We start from the raw sequence: 19,214 nt of genomic DNA on the forward strand, positions 1-19,214 counted from the left end.
CATACTGATCATCCAAAGCAACATCAAGAAAAGGAATGTTTCTCATTATATCAAGTTCAAAAATTGTTGGAGTAATTTTAATGAAGTCTTTTGAACTTCCAGTTTTTATTAAGGCACAATATTTGGCCAGAGGAAAACTAGTGAGAAGATAGCTTCAATGTGTACAAATAAACAGATTGGGTAGGAACATGAATGAAGCGTTAACTATTTTCACAAATATACATACACACTTTATTTGGCTTGCATATTCAAATACTGTAGATACAAATACACCATTATGATTTAGTTTTAAGATGCAAGTACTCACTGTATGCCAAGGGCCTATGCAACTTATTTTTGTTTACATTCAAGCATTTTCTACTTTCAGAGTAAAACCAAAGACATATTAAAACATGCAGGGAGGGGAAGAGGGGGAAGCAATATCATGTATGATTGCCTAGACAATAGCAATTCAACAATTCTCCCACCAACCTATCAACTTTTGCTAAAACCATTTGATCAAAACTTGATTACTATCATCTATATACTCAAATCCAGTCAGACTTACAGCTCAGTTCCACTTTCAGAAATAATCAAGAAACACTGCCTCAAGATAAGTAGATGTACTTAAAGATTAACTTCATACATCTTTTATTCTTATCCAGTTTACAGATGTATCTATAAATGTCACATAATACTTCATGCAGATGTGCAAATTTCCATTTTCTGATCCAGGATCCATATCTTCTATCAGATTCCCAACAGATTTCAAGACCTCAAAATAAGTTGAGAACTGCTACTATGTATCTCACAGGGTATACTTCTCAAATCTAAGAGCAGTAATTATATCCCAGTTGATAATTAATTGCTAAATAAAAGAAGGTATTCCTTCCATAGAAATGAAAGCTCATAGCTTTACCACTGGGTCCCTGGAATAACTCCTGCTGCATCCCTGGAATAAAAGCAGGAACTGGAACTTAATAGCCCTATGAGTGATAATATTTGTCAGTATACAACCCACTTTGCAGCATTAGAAAAGGTTAACATCTCATCAGAAAGCCAAGGTTCACCTGCAACAACCTGGACCACCTAGGTGGTATGAAGCTTTCTTTTTTCAAAAGTCTTTTGCACTGTCTAAATTTTTCTACAGTAATTAAAGGTTGTATATATTTCTTTTATCTGTTTACTACCTTGGTTACCAAGGTACAAAACGACCAATGTAATTGTCCACTTATCTAAGTCCTGGCTTTAAGTACTTCAAAATAAAACTCATATTAAGATATCAAAGGAAAAAGCATTATCTAAAAAAGAGACAAGGTGGTCCTTTTCCTAGTTAGTCTGAGTTAAATCTACAAGAGGCATTCTTTCTAAACGCCTCTTTCTATCATCATCAGCTTTCTAAAATACTGGCAGGACTCAAGGCATAATGTTTCAAAATCAAAACTGACACGGCTTTTGAGGGTGAATGATAAAACCTATGCTTCCCACAGCAAGAAAAAGGTAAAATGTGAGGTTCTTATTTAAGATTCTGAAATTTTATTCACAGGCTAAAAGCCAAAATTAAAGAAAAAACACAGGGAATGCCTATTTAAATTTCAAATTAAGGCAACACATTATAAGTTGTTCACTTTCAGCTTCTTGAATATTTCCTGCTTAAGGTATCCATTTTCTCCATAGAAACTCAATCAGTAAAATCCCTCTAAAATATTTTATAAATTCAATCGCAATTTTCCTACTATTTCATCTGATTTATCATAGAAAAAGACTTGCCTCATTCATAAAGCTATTCACCCACCTAAACCTAAAAGGGGTAATAAGTTTCTTCCCAGAAACTCTTTTTCAAAAAGGAGCAAAAACCTGAGGAAAGAACACTGCTGCCACGTCTTTTCCCCTCCCCCACTCACGTAGTGGCTGTTTCATCCCTTCGGAGGGCACTCCAAGGGAAAGTCCGAGAGCCAGAGCTCTCCGAGAAACCAGAAACAGTTAAGTTGAAATTGGCAAGTCTCTGTGGCCTTTCAGATCAATTCCTAAAAGGAGAGCTCGCTGCTTCTTCATCCCTTTCTTAAAGCAAACAGTGCCAAATTCCGAGAGTCTTCACTCCCCGGAAGGCATCTAAGTGTCTGAAAACTAAACTCCACTTAATACATCCGATTATTTAGGAGAAACAGTCTCCTAGAAATAGAAATGGTACCATCCTCCCTCCCCCTTGAAACATACATCTGGGAGGCTCTCGTGAAATCCAACTCAAAGTTCTCACACAACCACGACACTCGTTTTAACTGATGTGGACTTCTAAAAAGCAGCACTCTCTCTGCTGAGAGAAAGAGAAGGGGGATGGTGGGGGACGCTCATGTGCCTTTAAAAAAATTCGTGGAAGATGAGGGAAGGAAGAGTAGCTTCCCCCGTGGCTGGGTGAACTGACAGCCGCCTTCCTCAACCTAGCAGCCCGAAACTCGGCGCCGCGGGCAGCATCTAGCGCTCCGGCAACACCCCGCGCGCAACAGATGAGTCGAGCCCGAACTTCCCTGACTAGGTCCGCTTCCCGGACCCGACGACTCTTCGGTAGGGCAGAAATGCCTCGAGAGCCTCGCCTCCTGCCCTAAGCTTTAAAATCCGCTCTCCACTCCGCCACATGCTAACCATCTGCCGCCGCGGAGGCCAAAAACCCACGCCCCGCCCTCGCTGTTCCCCCCAGCTTTTGTACGGAGGACCAGGTATGAGAGCAGCTCGGAAAAATAATCAACAGGGCGAGCCCTCCCTGGGAGGGAAGGAATATTCAAGAAGTCCTGGTTCCCAGGGCGGGGACAGAGGCTGCCACAGCCCCAACGGTCGGGGGCGCCGACCCGGCAACGAGGCGGGGAAGGGAAGCACGGAGAAGGGCAGAAGGGCCTCTGGGGCAGCGAGGGGGCGCGGGGCCGAGTCTCCAGAAAAGAAGGTATTCAGGTTGCTGTGGTGAGCCGGAGAACCCTCCGCCCCCAAGCCATCCCACCAGAGCGGGCAGGGAGCGGACCGCCACAGCTGCCGGAGAAGGGCCACAGCGGTCCCAGGGCCCCAGCTACAGTCTCCAGAGTCGGGGGAGCCTCTCACCTGGGAAGTGGGGCGGCAGGGACGGCGCGTTCCTCAATCCCCTGCAGCCTGCTCTGGAGCCGGATACCTGCTCCCTCCCCTCAGCCCGCGGGCGGCGCGACTGGGCAGTAGAGGGAGCCAGTTAGCCCTTTTATAACCTCTAGGCTGCGACAGCAGCTCTAGGGAGGAGGCGACTGTAGCCCTCGCTACGTGAGCTCGATCACACCAGCGCCGCGGCGATTGCGCAGGCGCCCAGCCCGCGCCTCCCTCCGGTCTGCACCCGCGGCCCACACCCGTACTCCCCTCCTGCCCCAGAGTCTCAGGCGGAGCGGGGAGGGGGCGGGCGAGAGGGCCCGGCATGCCTGCGCCTGCGCAGGGTGTTCGCCACGCCGTCGTCGCCTTTCGTACTTGTTGCCTCCTTGCTTTTCATCAAGTTGTTTAAACGCGTTAATTTCAATATCGGCCTCAGGCCTGGGCGTCGAAACCACCTGCAATGAAATTACTTAAATTTGAGAAGAGGAACATGGGAGCGTAGAGAATGAAGCAGAAAAGCAGCCTCGGGTGGAAAATAATACAGTGCATCCTTGGTGTATCTGCTGTCGTGGCCCGGAGGCTTTGTGCTTTAAAAACCTGCCTTTTTCACCTCTACTGTTAAATTTATACGAATCTCACTCTGCCACCTTTATACTTTATCAGTAGATAAAGAATACGCACTACAGAGACAGATTTTTTTAAATTTAGTTCCTGGCTCAGCCCTGTAAACAACGCAGGGCATTAAGCTCTCTTTATTTCAGTTTCCTCCCCTGTAAAATGGGAATGATGGTAGGTTCCTCATAGGAATAGGAGAAGGAGAATTTAATGAATTAAATAGAATTAAAAAGAATAGGAGAATTAAATGAGATAATGTATGTGAAGCACTTAGTACCTGCCTAGCACGCGGAAAGGACTTGGTAAATATTAGATGCTGTTGTTACACCATAAAAGACACCCAATGTTGTGTTTGGTCTTAGTCTAACGTTTGCCTTGGCCATTATATTCCTGAAGGAACAAAGCCTTGCCCTCAAGGAGCAGACAATGAAGAAGATCCTATTACCCTTGTCAGTAAAAGGGAAGAATGACTTCTCTAAGACTTGTGATTGATTAAAGTTGTTTCTAAAGTTTTCCATGTATGCCAAAAAGCATAGCAACAATTAACATTTGACTCTTACCTAGGAGGTGGAGTAGATTATATAGATACAGAAATAGCGGGTACTTGGAAGCCCTAGGCATCCAGAAAATAGATACAATGATGTCTAACTCAGCGGTTGTCAATGTGTAGTCAGAGGTCCACAAGATCAAAATTACATCCTATTGAGACTGAGCTTTTGCAGAGATTACATGTTTGGTGATATTGCAGATATCACAGATTGAATGCAGAAGCAGATGTGAGAATTCTGTTAAGCCAGACATTACAGAGATTCTCAGAAACATGTATGTGCTGCCGAAGCGAGCACAAGATTCTCAGAAACGTAAAACAGTGCCACTCTTCTCACTAAATGCTTTTTGCTTTGAAATAATAGTTCTGGGGCACCTGGGTGGCTCAGTGGGTTAAGCCTCTGCCTTCTGCTCAGGTCATGATCCCAGGGTACTGGGATCAAGCCCCAAATCAGGCTCTCTGCTCAGCAGGGAGCCTGCTCCCCCCCCCCCACCATCCCTGCCTGCCTCTCTGCCTACTTGTGATCTCTGTCTGTCAAATAAATGAATAAAATCTTAAAAAAGAAAAAAAAAAACCAACGAAATAATAGTTCTGTTTCGGGCCACCTGTGTGGCTCTGTCGTTGAGCATCTGCCTTGGGCTCAGGTCATCTAGTCCTGGGATCCATCTTGGTGGCAGGCTCCTTGCTCAGTGGGGAGCCTGCTTCTCCCACTCCCACTCCCCCTGCTTGTGTTCCCTCTCTTGCTGTCTCTCTCTCTCTCTGAAATAAATGAATAAAATCTTCAAAAAATTAAAAATAAACTAGACACAAAACATAAAAGAAAAAATAGGAATTGTTAAAAAATAATAATAGTTCTATTTTATTAAAAATGTTTGGTAACATGTAATAGATTCACTGTTTTTGTTTTTAAATGAATTAATAAATATTTTATATGTTTGTTTCAACACCTAATACCATTAATATTGACAGATATGAGCCACATAAAAGCTTTTTGGAGTCCTCAATACTTTTTAGGAATGAAATGGTCATAAGACCAAAGAATTCGAGAACTTCTAGTCTAAACAAATGACCTAAAGCCCTTTGACACAAGAGGCAAATCTTCGCCTCAAATGGAACTGTAATCAACATATCCACTGGCCCTATATGAGCTGACTAAAAATTGACAATCCACCCTACAGATAAAATGGCCCCAGACCCCAAAGCAAATGTAATGCAAAGCTAAGAAAACTTCAGCTTCAGGGAACTTCATTTGCACTACCTTCTTCCAAGGCCCTGGAAGAGGCCTTAGCAGTATGTTCACACAGTTCACAAAAATTTTAACTGCAATCTTTAGACTGCAAATTGGTTCCTCACTGATTTCTCTTCTGTCACACTTCCCCTTGTCTAGCAGTGTAGGAGTGGCTCGCAGGCATTTTTTAAATTTAGCTGAGGGAAGTTGAGTTAGAATACATTTGGTTTTAGTTTAGTGGGATATATTTTTGTAACTCACAGTCACTTCTCTGCATAGTTAAAATATTGCCAGCTGTCCCAGTGTAGGAATGGCATCCAAGAATACTCCTACCACCCATTGTGCCAACCCACCCATCACTGTAAAACAAAGGTGCGGGGCCAGACATTTTATAGCTATTTGAATGCATCCTATGCTCTATCATCAAAAATATACGTATTTTTGGAGCAGACGAAAAGGTGAAACTTAGGGAGCCTGAAACTAATCTGTGGGATATCCCTCTATTTATTGGATGTCTAAAAAAAAAAAAAAAGCAAATAAATAAGTAATCTCTACACTCAACGGGGACCCCCAACCCGGGATCAAGAGTCTCATGATCTACCAACTGAGCCAGCCAGGTGCCCCCAAATGTATAAAATTTTAATGAAAGGTTTAATGCTTACCTAGTAAAAGGAAGTTCTTTTCTGCTAGAATTGAATAAGGATATCCACAACTACTAGTTAGAATATTATCAGTTTAAAGAAAACTGATATGCCCTGAACTCTTTTAAGTCACATATCAAACACTCTAATTTGAGATTCTTCCAAATGTAATGATAATCCTAAAAATTTACATGATGTTATCAGCAATGAGTTGTGAAGTTGAAAATAATGTCTAACTTGTCCCTATCAATATGGTTTGGTTGCCCAAAAAGGACAACATATATGACTACTCAACCTGATCATCCCTGCTTGGTTAGAATGAAAATGAGAGATACCTTGGAGAACAGAGAAAGAATGATACAGTTCCCCCTTTGAAAGACCAAATATTCGGGGCGCCTGGGTGACTCAGTGGGTTAAAGCCTCTGCCTTCAGCTCAGGTCATGATCCCAGGGTCCTGGGATTGAGCCCCGCATCAGGCTCTCTGCTCGGCAGGGAGCTTCCCTTCCTCTCTCTCTCTCTCTCTCTTTCTCTCTCTGTGTGCCTCTCTGCCTAGTTGTGATCTGTCTGTCAAATAAATAAATAAAAATCTTTAACAAAAAAAAAAAGACCGGGGCGCCTGGGTGGCTCAGTGGGTTAAAGCCTCTGCCTTTAGCTCGGGTCATGATCCCAGGGTCCTGGGATCGAGCCCCACATCAGGCTCTCTGCTCGGCGGGGAGCCTGCTTCTCCCTCTCTCTCTTCCTGCCTCTCTGCCTACTTGTGATCTCTGTCAAATAAATAAAAATATTTAAAAAATTTAAAAAAAAGACCAAACATTAGAACAGAACTGCTCTAGCCATACTATAAACCTCCAATCTCTTCTTGCATCTGAAAAAAGTTGAATATGTTCAACAATAAAATATTTCTTGAACAAAGTATCAAAAGTCCCATATTTTTAGGAAAATATTATTATATAGCTATGGTAACAACTAATGAACAGAAGTAATTTAAGCTCAATTAATAGATCAATGGTGGTAACTCAATCTTCTGAACAAGTCTCTAAAAAACCAGCCTGTCAGTGACAACTTCCCATTTTTTAAAGTTAGCCAAAGGGCAACAGCCTTACTCTTGTGAATACATCTCTGAAAATCAGCCCATTGTAAACAGTCTCTCCACCAGAATAATTGGTCTTTCATAGCTGATGTCAACCCAACCCACTCCCATCTTTAAAAGTCAGTCAATCCCTGAACTCCACCTTTCACAAAATACCATATAAGACCAGCAGAGAGACTGGACCAAACAAGTGTAGTGCTTCTACACATAGAAAATAATAAATCAGCTTTTTATTTCACATTTTGAATGACGGTTGCTTCCAAGAAAAGGGAAAGCCAAAATCGAAAATGTAGACTTATTGAAGGGAGTTTTAATCAAATTGCGGTCATATGAAACAATTAGAAATCATATGAAAGAGTAGATAAGTACTGAATTGTGAGGATTATAAAATGCTACATGCCTTACTTGAGAGGAGAAATAATAAAGTTGAATTGGATAAAATAGGTAAGAGTGGGTAAATTTTTCACCAGGGGATTAAGATGATGGAAGCAATGTTTTAGAATATTATGCTATGTAAATTAGAAGAGAAAGAAAGTGAAGTCTAGATTAGTAGTCCAAGATTCGTTGAATAAATATTTATGGAATGCCTACCAACGGTGTCCAAGACACTGCCTGTTGGACTGTGGAAGATCAAACTTTAATTAGACAGTCTCTTAAAGAGTTTATAATCTTATTGGATGGCGTGATATATGATTCCTGCTGTCATATAACTTGGGAGTCCTTTGAAGGAAACCAAAATTACACTAAATAAATAAATATTAATTATAATAAAAGAAAATAAGGTGCTATGGAAAAGAATAACAGTAGGGACATAATTTACATAGATAATACAGGGAAAGCATTGCTGAAGATGTGACATATAAACTGGGACCTGAGTTGGCCAAATGAAGTGTGTGAACAAGAGCATTCTAAAGAGAGAGAATAGCATGTGTGAGAAGCATATGACAGGAAAAAGCTTGATGCATTTAAGAAGCTAAAAGAAACCTGGTATATTTGTAGTTCCATAAGCAAGGGAGAAACCAGGATGATCAGTATGCTGAGGATAAATTAGGCAGGACCTGTTTGGTACTGTAATAAGTACAACAGGAAGGCACTGAAGTATTTTTAAATAATGAGGCAATATCGTGTTAGTTACCTGTCACAAAAGAAAATGCAATGTAAAAATATGAGTTCCCCATGTCACTGGGCATGGGGATGAGCCTTGGGAGTAGAAGCAATAGGGACTTCCTGTTTAATCATGAGTAGGAACACAGGAGTCAAGAGGTGAATGCAGCTAAAACTGGAAACCATTCCAGTTACTAACATCCTATCACTGCGGCATTAAGGAAAGTGGTTGCAATGGGGTGGCCAGACCATCTAGGTCATGTGGCCTCAATGGGGATGCTCACTGTGGCAGATAAAACAATGGCCCCTCAAAGATGTCCACATCCTACTCCCCTGCACCTGTGAATATGTTATTTTACCTGACAAAAGAACTTTCTGTATATAATTAAGGACCTTTAGATGGAGAAATTAGTCTGGGTTATCCAGGTGGGTCCAATTCAGTTAAATGATTCTTTACAGCTGAAAACTTTTCCCAGCTGTGATTAGAGAAAGAGCTGTGAGGATGGAAGCAAAGTGACATATTTGCTATGTTGCTGATTTTAAGATGGAGAGAGGGGACTAGGAGCCAAGAAACGTGGGAGGTCTCTAAAAATTGGAAAAGACAAATAAATGGATTCTTCCCTAGAACAATTCAGAAAGGGACACAGCCCTGCCAATACTTTTGATTTTAACCCAGTGAGACCCATGGCAAACTTCTGACTTACAGAACTGTAAGATAATAAATTTGCACTGTTTAAGCCATCAAGCTGGTGATAACTTATCATAGAAGCAATAAGAAACTAATACACTCATCACTTATATGACTATGACTGAAACAATATCTGAAGACAGTGACATTTCCCGAGGGTCTGAGTAAATTTCCTAATGTTCTGCCCTAGAAGTGAATGTAGTAATTAGGACTGACCTCTTACCTAGGAAGCATTCTTGCATGGGAATTATCTGAGGAAGAGGACTCTGGAAAGGAAGAAAGCCCTCTCAATAAGCAGGACAGAAGCATTAAGGTCTTTAATTTTAATAGCAAAAGGCATATGACCTCATATTGGCCCCTCAAGCTGGTATTAGTTACACAAAAAAAGTGCCATGGTCTCTAGTTTGGAAAGCTGGCCAGAAAAATGGTATCTGTTAGGGCCAATTTAATGTTAAAACCTGTTTAACTATTAGGGCCTGCTTAGCCAGAGCAACTCCATATTGCCAGGTAGCCATATTGTTGTTTATAGCCATGGACTTCATTCCGGGAATAAACGCCCCAGTAGTTCCTGGTATGGTTCCGGGTATGGATTGCGGGAGTAAATGCCTTAACAATAGAAGTCATGTACCTTGGGTCTGCGGTTATGCCCTATAAAACCAGTCTGTGAGATTGGGAGGGGGTCGCTCTCTTCGGAGGCGGCCCTGGCCGGTCAGTCTGACTTCTAATGCTTGGCATAGAATAAAGCTTCACATAACTTTCACTTTGTCTCAGTCTTGTTGCCCTGGCGGGTCAGTCTAACTTCTAATGCTTGACATAGAATAAGGCTTTGCATAACTTTCACTTTGTCTCAGTCTCGTTCCTTTGATAACGGACCCCAACAGTATCAACAACCAAAATAAAGAAGCTGGGAGTGCGCCTGGGTGGCTCAGTGGGTTAAAGCCTCTGCCTTCAGCTCAGGTCATGATGTCCTGGGATCGAGGCCCACCGCGGGCTCTCTGCTCAGCGGGGAGCCTGCTTCCCTTCCTCTCTGCCTGCCTCTCTGCCTACTTGTGATCTCTGTCTGTCAAATAAATAATTTAAAAAAAAAAAAAGAAGCTGGGAAAGTGAGCTAAATTTGCAGAGCGGTCGAAGAGTTTGATTTTGAATCTTATTAGATTTGAAATGACAGGGTCATCACTGGTTTCAAACTTATTCTGCCAATTAATAGTTTGTCAATATTAAGCAGATTTCCATATTATAATGAAATCTTATATAAAAATGAAACTTCTCTACTTGTGATTCTACTTTAAAATTGATCTGTGGTTTCCTTAGATTACTTCTGCTAAACTTCAGTCAGCCACACATTAACTGCACATGTCTTTCTACTGCTGGTTGGCAAGACAAGGCTACCTCCCCATAGTATTCATTAGTACCGTTCACCGAATATTTCTAAGACTTTTCCCAGACAGAAAGGTCTGCTCTTCTCCATCTTCCTCTTTTTTTTTTTTTTAAGATTTAAAAAAATTTATTCATTTGAGAAAGAGAGAACAGGCACAAGTAGGGGGAGAGGCAGAGGGACAGCGAGAAGCAGACTCCTCTCCAAGGTGGGAGCCTGTCATGGGGCTTGATCCCAGGACCTGGAGATCATGACCTTAACCGAAGGCAGACCCTCAGCCATCTGAGCCACCCAGGTTCCCCTCTTCTCCACCTTCTTTTAAAGTTAGTTGTCACCAACAAATTTGCTTTGGCCATTGAAAGTGACATGTATGAAAGTCAAAATATGTTTCATCATGGTCCCTTCCGAGATCTGTTGTCACCGTGGAAGCACATATCGAGATGAAGCCTTAATCAGTACAGATCTCTTGAGTTGCCACGATGAAAAAGCTTCAAACTCTGCACTACCTTGACAATCTCCACTGGGTGTGTAGCTTGAGTGAAAAACAAACTTCTATCATGTTAACTCACTAAAACTCATTTATAACTTCCGTATTGCTTAGTCTATCTTAACCTATGTACTGCCTAAACAAAGTCTAACTTTTCCTTTATAAAACATATTACCAGAATTGTATTTATTGATTATATTTGTACCTGAAATGGACACTGTGTGCTGCCTACCTAGAATTCATCCCTCACGTTGCCAACCTTAAGACTTTCCAAACTGCCCAGCATTTCAGGGTAGGTGTGACTTCTACTTCTGCTTAGAATGTTAAAAAAAAAAAAAAAAAAGTGCAAAGAATTTTGCTCCCACAATGACAAAAAAGCCAGATAATTTGCAAAATCATACATTTTTTTGAGCACACCAGATAGCTGAGTTTGCAAGGCAACCAAGTAACTGGAGTTCCAAGGAGAAATGGGCCACACAGTTTAGACCTTCGGGAGAGTAGGAAATAACTCACCAAAATGTTTAACAAATTGCTAATGGTCATGTGTAGGCTAGTATGTCAGTTTGGAGCCTCAGACACAAAAGGAAATTGCACTTGCAAGTTTTTCCCACAAGTTCAGTGGTACTGAGATGAATGATTAGAAGCAGGGCAGGAGATCATAAAGAACACCAAATGTTGTGAACATAAAGGAGGTAATTGGTAGCTACTAGGAATCGGCCTAAAACCCCCAGAGTCTTTCCTCAGACTCTTCTATCCTATGCAGTAAAAGCCATAAGCCACTGGATAAGGGGTAGCAAACGTATTGGCCCCCAGGGCACAGACAAAGATCACTTGTGGTTAGGGGATCTATAGAAAGAAAGCCCTTTATCTTCGCAGGGGAGGCAGGAAATTCTTTTAGACCCTGGATCCTACGCTGATAAACTAAGATCCACTATTGGTGAGGGAGGAGCAGAAACTCTTGCCCAAGATCAACCGTAGACAACAGGCTGAGTTGGCTTCCACAGAGAGGGGACTGAAGAACTCCTACCTCCCAAGGCCCAGACACACTGACTCTCCCTAAGACTGACACTGGACTAGGACATAGAAAATCTTTATTACAAATCCAGCCTAACACTGAGTGTGGAGAGAGAGAGAGAGCCCCTCTGTGGCATAAGAATGCAGGGGCAATTGAAATCACAAGAGAGGGCACCTAGGTGGCGAATTCATTAAGCATCTGCCTTGGGCTCAGATGGTGATCCCAGGGTCCTAGGATTGAGCCCCGCATCCAGCAGCACATTGGGCTCCCTGCTTGGTGAGAGGTCTGCTTCTCCCTCTCCCACTCCCCCTGCTTGTGTTCCCTCTCTCACTGTGTCTCTCTGTCAAATAAATAAATAACGTCTTAAAAAAAAAAAAAAAAAAGCACAGGGAAAGCAGGAACACTGAGAGAAACTCTCGGAAACACCAGCCCCCATGCTAAGGAAACAGCGTCTTCCTGCTAAATGAATTTCAAGTCTGTGATGTACGAAGCCCCAGCCCAGCTCCCCTCCTAACTAGATTGATCCAACCCCCAATATTAACAACCTGACAGAAGAAGAGGTGTGTTCATTGTCAGGTGCGGACACTGGTTACCAGAAAATAGCACTGTTCTACATGTCACTTTCAATGGCCAAAGCAAATTTGTTGGTGACAACTAACTTTAAAAGAAGGTGGAGAAGAGGGGAACCTGGGTGGCTCAGATGGCTGAGGGTCTGCCTTCGGTTAAGGTCATGATCTCCAGGTCCTGGGATCGAGCCCCATGACAGGCTCCCACCTTGGAGAGGAGTCTGCTTCTCGCTGTCCCTCTGCCTCTCCCCCTACTTGTGCGTGTTCTCTCTTTCTCAAATGAATAAATTTTTTTAAATCTTAAAAAAAAAAAGAGACTACTACCTTTTACCAAGCAACTTTTGCCTACACTCTATTTGGATCAATTGTATTGTAATAAGGAAATCTTTTAGTGATTCACTTATTCATTTATTCATTCAACAAATATTTATTGAGCACTTACAATTTTCCAGGCAATTATATCTAGCATTAATTTATTAATTTTGGTTGCGAACAATTTTTGAATAGCATGACAGCTGTATCAAACTCCAGCTACTCCTTTCTTATTCTCTGGTATCTTTCCTTAGCAATGTATCACTCTTTAAATATAAATAACTTGAGTCCGGGGTGCCTGGGTGGCTCAGTGGGTTAAAGCCTCTGCCTTCGGCTCAGGTCTCGATCCCAGGGTCCTGGAATCGAGCCCCACATCCGGCCCTCTGCTCTGCAGGGAGCCTGCTTCCTCCTCTCTCTCTGCCTGCCTCTCTGCCTAGTTGTGATTTCTCTCTGTCAAATAAATAAAATATTTAAAAATAAATAAATAAATAAATAAATAACTTGAGTCCTAAGTATTACATATTTTCAAGTGCTACAGCTTGCAGGAGAATGTCCAAAAACTATTCTGTCAAGCATAAGATATATTTACAAATTTTAAAAAATATATTTTTATTGAAAACAATAAAGTTACATTTCAGAAGAATGCTTTTGTTTATAAACAAACAGCATCTGACTTAGCTGTCTGAAAGATTTGTACAGCTTGGCTAGTCTATGCATTCTTCCACCCAAAGGAACTTGTCATGTGTTCAAACAAACCAGGCGGGAATGCCAGAAAACTCAACTTTATTTGGTGAAGCAAGATTCAGAGTTTAGGCCCTGGAATTCATTTAGTCACAGAATCATAAGATTCGGTAGGTGGAAAAACTTTGATCTAGAAGGAGCATTGGAAGAATCAGTGAGCCCAGGTTCTAGTCCATCATTAACAGTATAGAAGGGTGCCCTAAGTGAATTGCTTTAACTTTCATGCTTCATCCACCAAATGACTATAATAATATTTGCCCCACCAAAGACACAAAAACAAGATGAGAATCGACTGAGATAGTTGTTTTGAGAATTTGTGAAGAAGCATGAAGTACAATATTAATAGGAGAGTGACCATCATCAGATGCTGTATAGTATAGAATGTGTGAGGTTTTATTTTGTTGTTGTTGTTTTTTAAAGATTTTATTTATTTATTTGACAGACAGAGATCACAAGTAGGCAGAGAGGCAGGCAGAGAGAGAGGAGGAAGCAGGCTCCCTGCTGAGCAGAGAGCCTGATGTGGGGCTCGATCCCAGGACCCTGAGATCATGACCTGAGCTGAAGGCAGAGGCTTTAACCCACTGAGCCACCCAGGCGCCCCATGTTTTGTTGTTTTTTTAATCATAGAGCCAAAGTTGGTGAGTTTTAGATCTGTTTCAATGACTTCCACAAAAATTATGAAATGGAATGATTAGTTCCAATTTTAATGGGTACAAGGGGTAAAGAGAACGATGCTAATTTTATAATTAGTCTATGGGATTAATGTTAGTTCTTAAGTCAATCCTAAAGTTAAAGAACACTGTTTAATATTCTATACCAATTTAAGGAATACTTTTTTTTTTTACGATTTTATTTATTTATTTGACAGACATAGATCACAGGTAGGCAGAAAGAGAGGAAGGGAAGTGGGCTCCCCGCTGAGCAGAGAGCTCGATGCGGGGCTCAATCCCTGGACCCTGGGATCATGACCTGAGCCAAAGGCAGAGGCTTTCACCCACTGAGCCACCCGGGCGCCCCAAGGAATACTTTTAATAGAGCTGCTGTATTAGATTCGTTGAACTAACAGTCATACTTCTTCCCTACTTCCTGTATTCATGCTTATGTCTTGAAAAAATTTACCTTTCCCAAAATGAGGTCTGGCTTTTGTCCTTGGTTTCTGGGAGGTAATCTCATGCCTGATAGGAGTGTCTTTGTTTGCCTGGTGATCTTGGAGCCCACTGAGAATCTAACAATGTGACTTAGGCAAGGATTGGCCATACCCAATAGCCTTGGAATAGGAACTGTCCACACCAGAAAGCCCAACAATGTGATTTACAGTGGGAGCCCTGGATGATGGAGCCCCAGTAGAAACTCTGGACTCCAGTGTTCAAGTGAGTTTCCCTGGTCCGCAGCATCCTATATATACTGTCACTCATTAATGCTGGAAGAGTAATGCATCCTAAGTGTGTGGGGAAAGAACAATGGGAGCTCCACTTTTGGTACTTCCCCAGATTCTACCTTATGTGCTTCTCCCCTTGGCTGATTTTAATCTGTATTCTTTCCCTCTAATAAACTATAATCATGAGTGTAATAGCTTTCAGTAAGTTCTGTGAGTCCTAACAAAACTGAGAATGGGGACGCCTGGTGGCTCAGTCGGTTAAGCATCTGCCTTCAGCTCAGGTCATGACCCCAGGGTCCTGGGATCAAGTTCTGCACAAGGCTCCTTGCTCAGCAGGGAGCCTGCTTCTCTCTCTCCCTCTGCCTGCTGCTCCACCTGCTTGTGTTCTCTCTCTCTGTCAAATAAATAAATAAATAAATAAAATATTTAGGTGGAAAAAAAAAAACCCGAGAATAGTTTTGGGAAACCTTAAAACTTGTAGTTGGTATCTGAAGTAAGAGTGATCTCTTGTGGGGACTTGCGTATTTCCACGTGTGCTTTTACCATCTGTCATCATCATCAAAAGAATGTGCCCATTCTAGCTTGCTAGCGAATGAGAGACACATGGAGCACAGCCAAGGCACCCCCATTATCCTAGCCAAGACCATTTTCAATTATCTAACAGTGTACCACTTCTAGGCATAAAAATGAGCTTATAGAGATCAGCAGAATCACCTAGCCAAGCTCTCCAGTTGTGTGGCTAATAAACACTTGCTGTAAGCTTCTGTGCCTTTGTGATTGTTTGTTATGAAGCATTATTGTTATAATAGATCATTGACAAAAGCTACCTCCCAAGCTTCCATTGTAAGGTAGGAAAAAAGAGAGTATGGATCATGTAAATCAGGGGGAAATCCCTAAATTCTTTCCATCCAACATCGAAAACATAATGATCATGTATCTGAATAATACCAACATTACAAAGTACTAGAGATTTAGGGTTATTTCCAAGTGAGGCTTAAAGAACTAAAATAATTACCAGATGAAGTAACAGAAAAAAATATATTTGCTTTGGAGATATAATGACACACAATATACACTTTTTCTAATACTCAGAACCTCTTTAGATATTGGGGTAAAGGTGAAATTACACAAGACACTAGCTATTTGACTATAGTCATAACTTACTATTGAAAGCCTTTTGCCAGACCTTTCAACTGATAATGAAACTGGTAGTTTTTTTTATTAACTTCTGTCAATATTCTGATGGAAATGCTAATAACTACAGTGAAATGGTTCACAGTCATTTAAAAAAGGGGTTTGGGGAGCAAAAGCAAAGACAGTAAGAGTTCGATTGAAAGGAAACAGAAATCCAGTCAACTGAGTGACTGCATTATGCTAACAAAATCGTGTATTCAAATTAAGCATTATCCTGTATTTGGGTAGAGGAGAAGGAAACCTATTGTACCTTGCTCCTGAAGAGAAGCGTAAGGACCTCCCAGTGTTTATGGTACCACTAGCTATGCAGATAGGGCTCTTTGCAAGTGGCTTATTATTTAAGGGACTCTCGCATAAACCACTTCCCACCTGTTTGCTAAGATCTTTTTCTTGTCTCACATGTAATGAGACCTATCCAACCATAAACCTGCCAGCAGAATGAAGTTATAATTTCTCTCCAAGTTTGCTCAAGTAGACCCTACATTCTATGTCCATTCCCATAAGTGGCTGAAGACTGAGTAAATGAGCTGTTTTCTCACATGCTTGCGTGCTAACTCATTCTCTCTCTCTCAAACACACATAATACACACATATAGATGCATAATTAATTTTTGATGGCAGAGACAGTGTGTTATTCACAATTATAACCTCAATTCTAGCATGATGGCTGGCATATGACAGGTTTTCAATAAAGACTGTTCAATGAATTAATAAACACTTATCTTTAAATACATTGTTACTTTCAGGGTGACTGGGTGACCAGCTGGTTAAGCACCCAACTCTTAGTTTTGGCTCAGGTCATGAACTTGGGGTCAGAGGATCGAGCCCTGCGTGGGGCTCCATAATTAGCCCTGAGTCGGCTTGAGATTTTCTCTCACTATCTCCCCTCTGCCTCTCCCCTGCTCATGTGTGAGCGTGCGTGCTCTCTCTCTAAAATAGATAAATCTTTTGGGAGGCTTGGGTGGCTCAGTTGGTTGGGCCGCTGCCTTTAGCTCTGGCACAGTCACATCAGGCTCCCTGCTCAGGGGAGAGCCTGCTTCTCTGTCTGCCTGCTGCTTGTGCTCTCTCTCTTTCTGACGAATAAATAAATAATATCTTTAAGAAAAATAAATGTTTTTTATTTTATTTTTTTAAAGATATTATTTATTTATTTGACAGACAGAGATCACAAGTAGGCAGAGGGGCAGGCAGAGAGAGAGGAAGGGAAGCAAGCTTCCCGCTGAGCAGAGAGAGCCCGACATGGGGCTCCATCCCAGGACCCCGGGACCATGACCTGAGTCAAAGACAGAGGCTTTAACCCACTGAGCCACCCAGGCACCCCAAAATAAATGTTTTTTAAAAATAAGTAATACATAAATACATTGTTACTTTCACCACTAAAAGCTAGAATGGGATTCAACCACTCGAGGGTCAATTTTTGCCCTTAAAAAGGTATGTTTATTACATGGTTAAACATTGCCATTGATTTAAACTTAAATATGTCTGAGGAACAATCATTTTTACCTTACCATGACCTAAAAACATTAGAAGAATTATGGTTATTTATACCATATTTGTTGTATTTACTAATCATGCACTGTGATGGTTTAACACAATTAATGATTTTTTTTTAAGATTTATTTATTTGACAGATAGAGATTACAAGTAGGCAGAGAGGCAGGCAGAGAGAGAGAGAGGAGGAAGCAGGCTCCCAGCCAAGCAGAGAGCCCGATGCTGGGCTTGATCCCAGGATGTGAGGACTAATGACAATTCATGAAACACTTTGCATGGTACCTAGACCACAGTAAATGCCTAGTTAAAATCTTCTCTATTTGTCTTAGTCCATTTGGTCTGCTATAACAAAATTCGACAGACTGGGTAGCTTAGAAACAACAGAAATTTATTTCTTACAGTTCTGGAGTCCTAAAGTTCAAGAGCAGGGTGCCAGCGTGGTTGGGTTCTGGTGAAGGCCCTCCTTTAGGCTGCAGACTGTTGACTTCTCTCCAAATCCTCACATGGTAAAAGGAGCAAGGGAGTCCTCTTGGGCCTCTTTTAATTTTTTTAAAGATTTTATTTATTTGACAGACAAAGATCACAAGTAGGCAGAGAGGCAGGCAGAGAGAGGGGGGAGGGAAGCAGGCTCCCTGCTGAGTAGAGAGCCCGATGTAGGGCTCTCCTAAGGCAGAGGCTTAACACACTGAGCCACCCAGGTGCCCCATTAGGCCTCTTTTATAAGGGCATTAATCTCATTCATGAGAGCTCCACCCTAATGACCTATTACCTCTCAAAGGCCTCACCTCCTAATACTATCACATTGGGGTTATTATTTCAACATATGAATTTTGAGGGAACATGAGGATTCCGACCATACCATTATTCTTATTATATAGCACTTTATACTTAGTAGCTTAAAAATAGAGTTATTTTGATTTTTTTAAAAATTATTAGAGCCCTAACTTTCTCTAAGCATGTTTCCCCATGTCTTTGGAATTTATTGACTTTATAATCTTGTATTCCTCGAGTTTTCTGCGCCTTCCTTAAGAACAATGAATCAATCTGATAAAATGCTTGGGTTCATGTGTTAATGGAAAGATCCAAAAGAAATGGCTGGTCAACCAGAGTTACTATTCTTCCTTCCCATGTAACCAAGTTACACATTAATAATAACATCCAGGATTTAATAACTAGTATCCCCTGTAGTTTACCCTCCACACACACAGAAATTCCTTTACAATGTAAGTCAAATCATCTCATTCTCCTGCTCAAATTCTTCTGTCATATCCCATCCCTCTCAAAGTAAAAACCAAAAGGATTACAATCGCTCGATAAGAATTGTAAGATTTGTGAAGCCCTATGTGATCTGATACTTGGCTACACTTTGACCTCATCTCTGACTATCATGCTTTGTCCTAGGCTTTCCTCAGACCTGCCAGTTACACTTCCTCCCCAGGACCTTTGCATCTGCTGATTTTCTCCTGTCTACGAATCTCTTCACATAGATTTCCACTTGGTTTCCTTCCTCAACTCTTTCACTGTCTTTGCTCAAATATCACCTTTACATTAAGGCTGGCCACCATACATAAAATAGCAAAATCCTCCCTCCTCTTATCTTGTTTTATTTTTCTCCTCAGCACTTATAACCAAACACATTGTATATTTACTTGTTTTTTCCTTTG

General features: G+C 41.5%; 1 protein-coding gene across 3 annotated transcripts in view; it reads right to left on the reverse strand.

Moving 5' to 3' along the window:
• The window catches only part of P4HA1 (prolyl 4-hydroxylase subunit alpha 1), a 103,422-nt gene extending 85,259 nt beyond the window's left edge, over positions 1 to 18,163 (reverse strand). For 2 of the 3 annotated variants that reach the window (XM_046027206.1, XM_046027205.1), the window contains exon 1: positions 3,067 to 3,301. The gene's annotated coding sequence lies outside the window, so the exon portion shown is untranslated. Of the gene's footprint in view, positions 1 to 3,066; positions 3,302 to 17,949 lie in introns of those variants that run through there. The other variant, XM_046027207.1, reaches the window with a different exon arrangement.
• Positions 18,164 to 19,214: the final 1,051 nt, after the last annotated feature.

The sequence above is a fragment of the Meles meles genome, chromosome 13, assembly GCF_922984935.1.
Source record: "Meles meles chromosome 13, mMelMel3.1 paternal haplotype, whole genome shotgun sequence".
NCBI lineage: Eukaryota > Metazoa > Chordata > Mammalia > Carnivora > Mustelidae > Meles > Meles meles.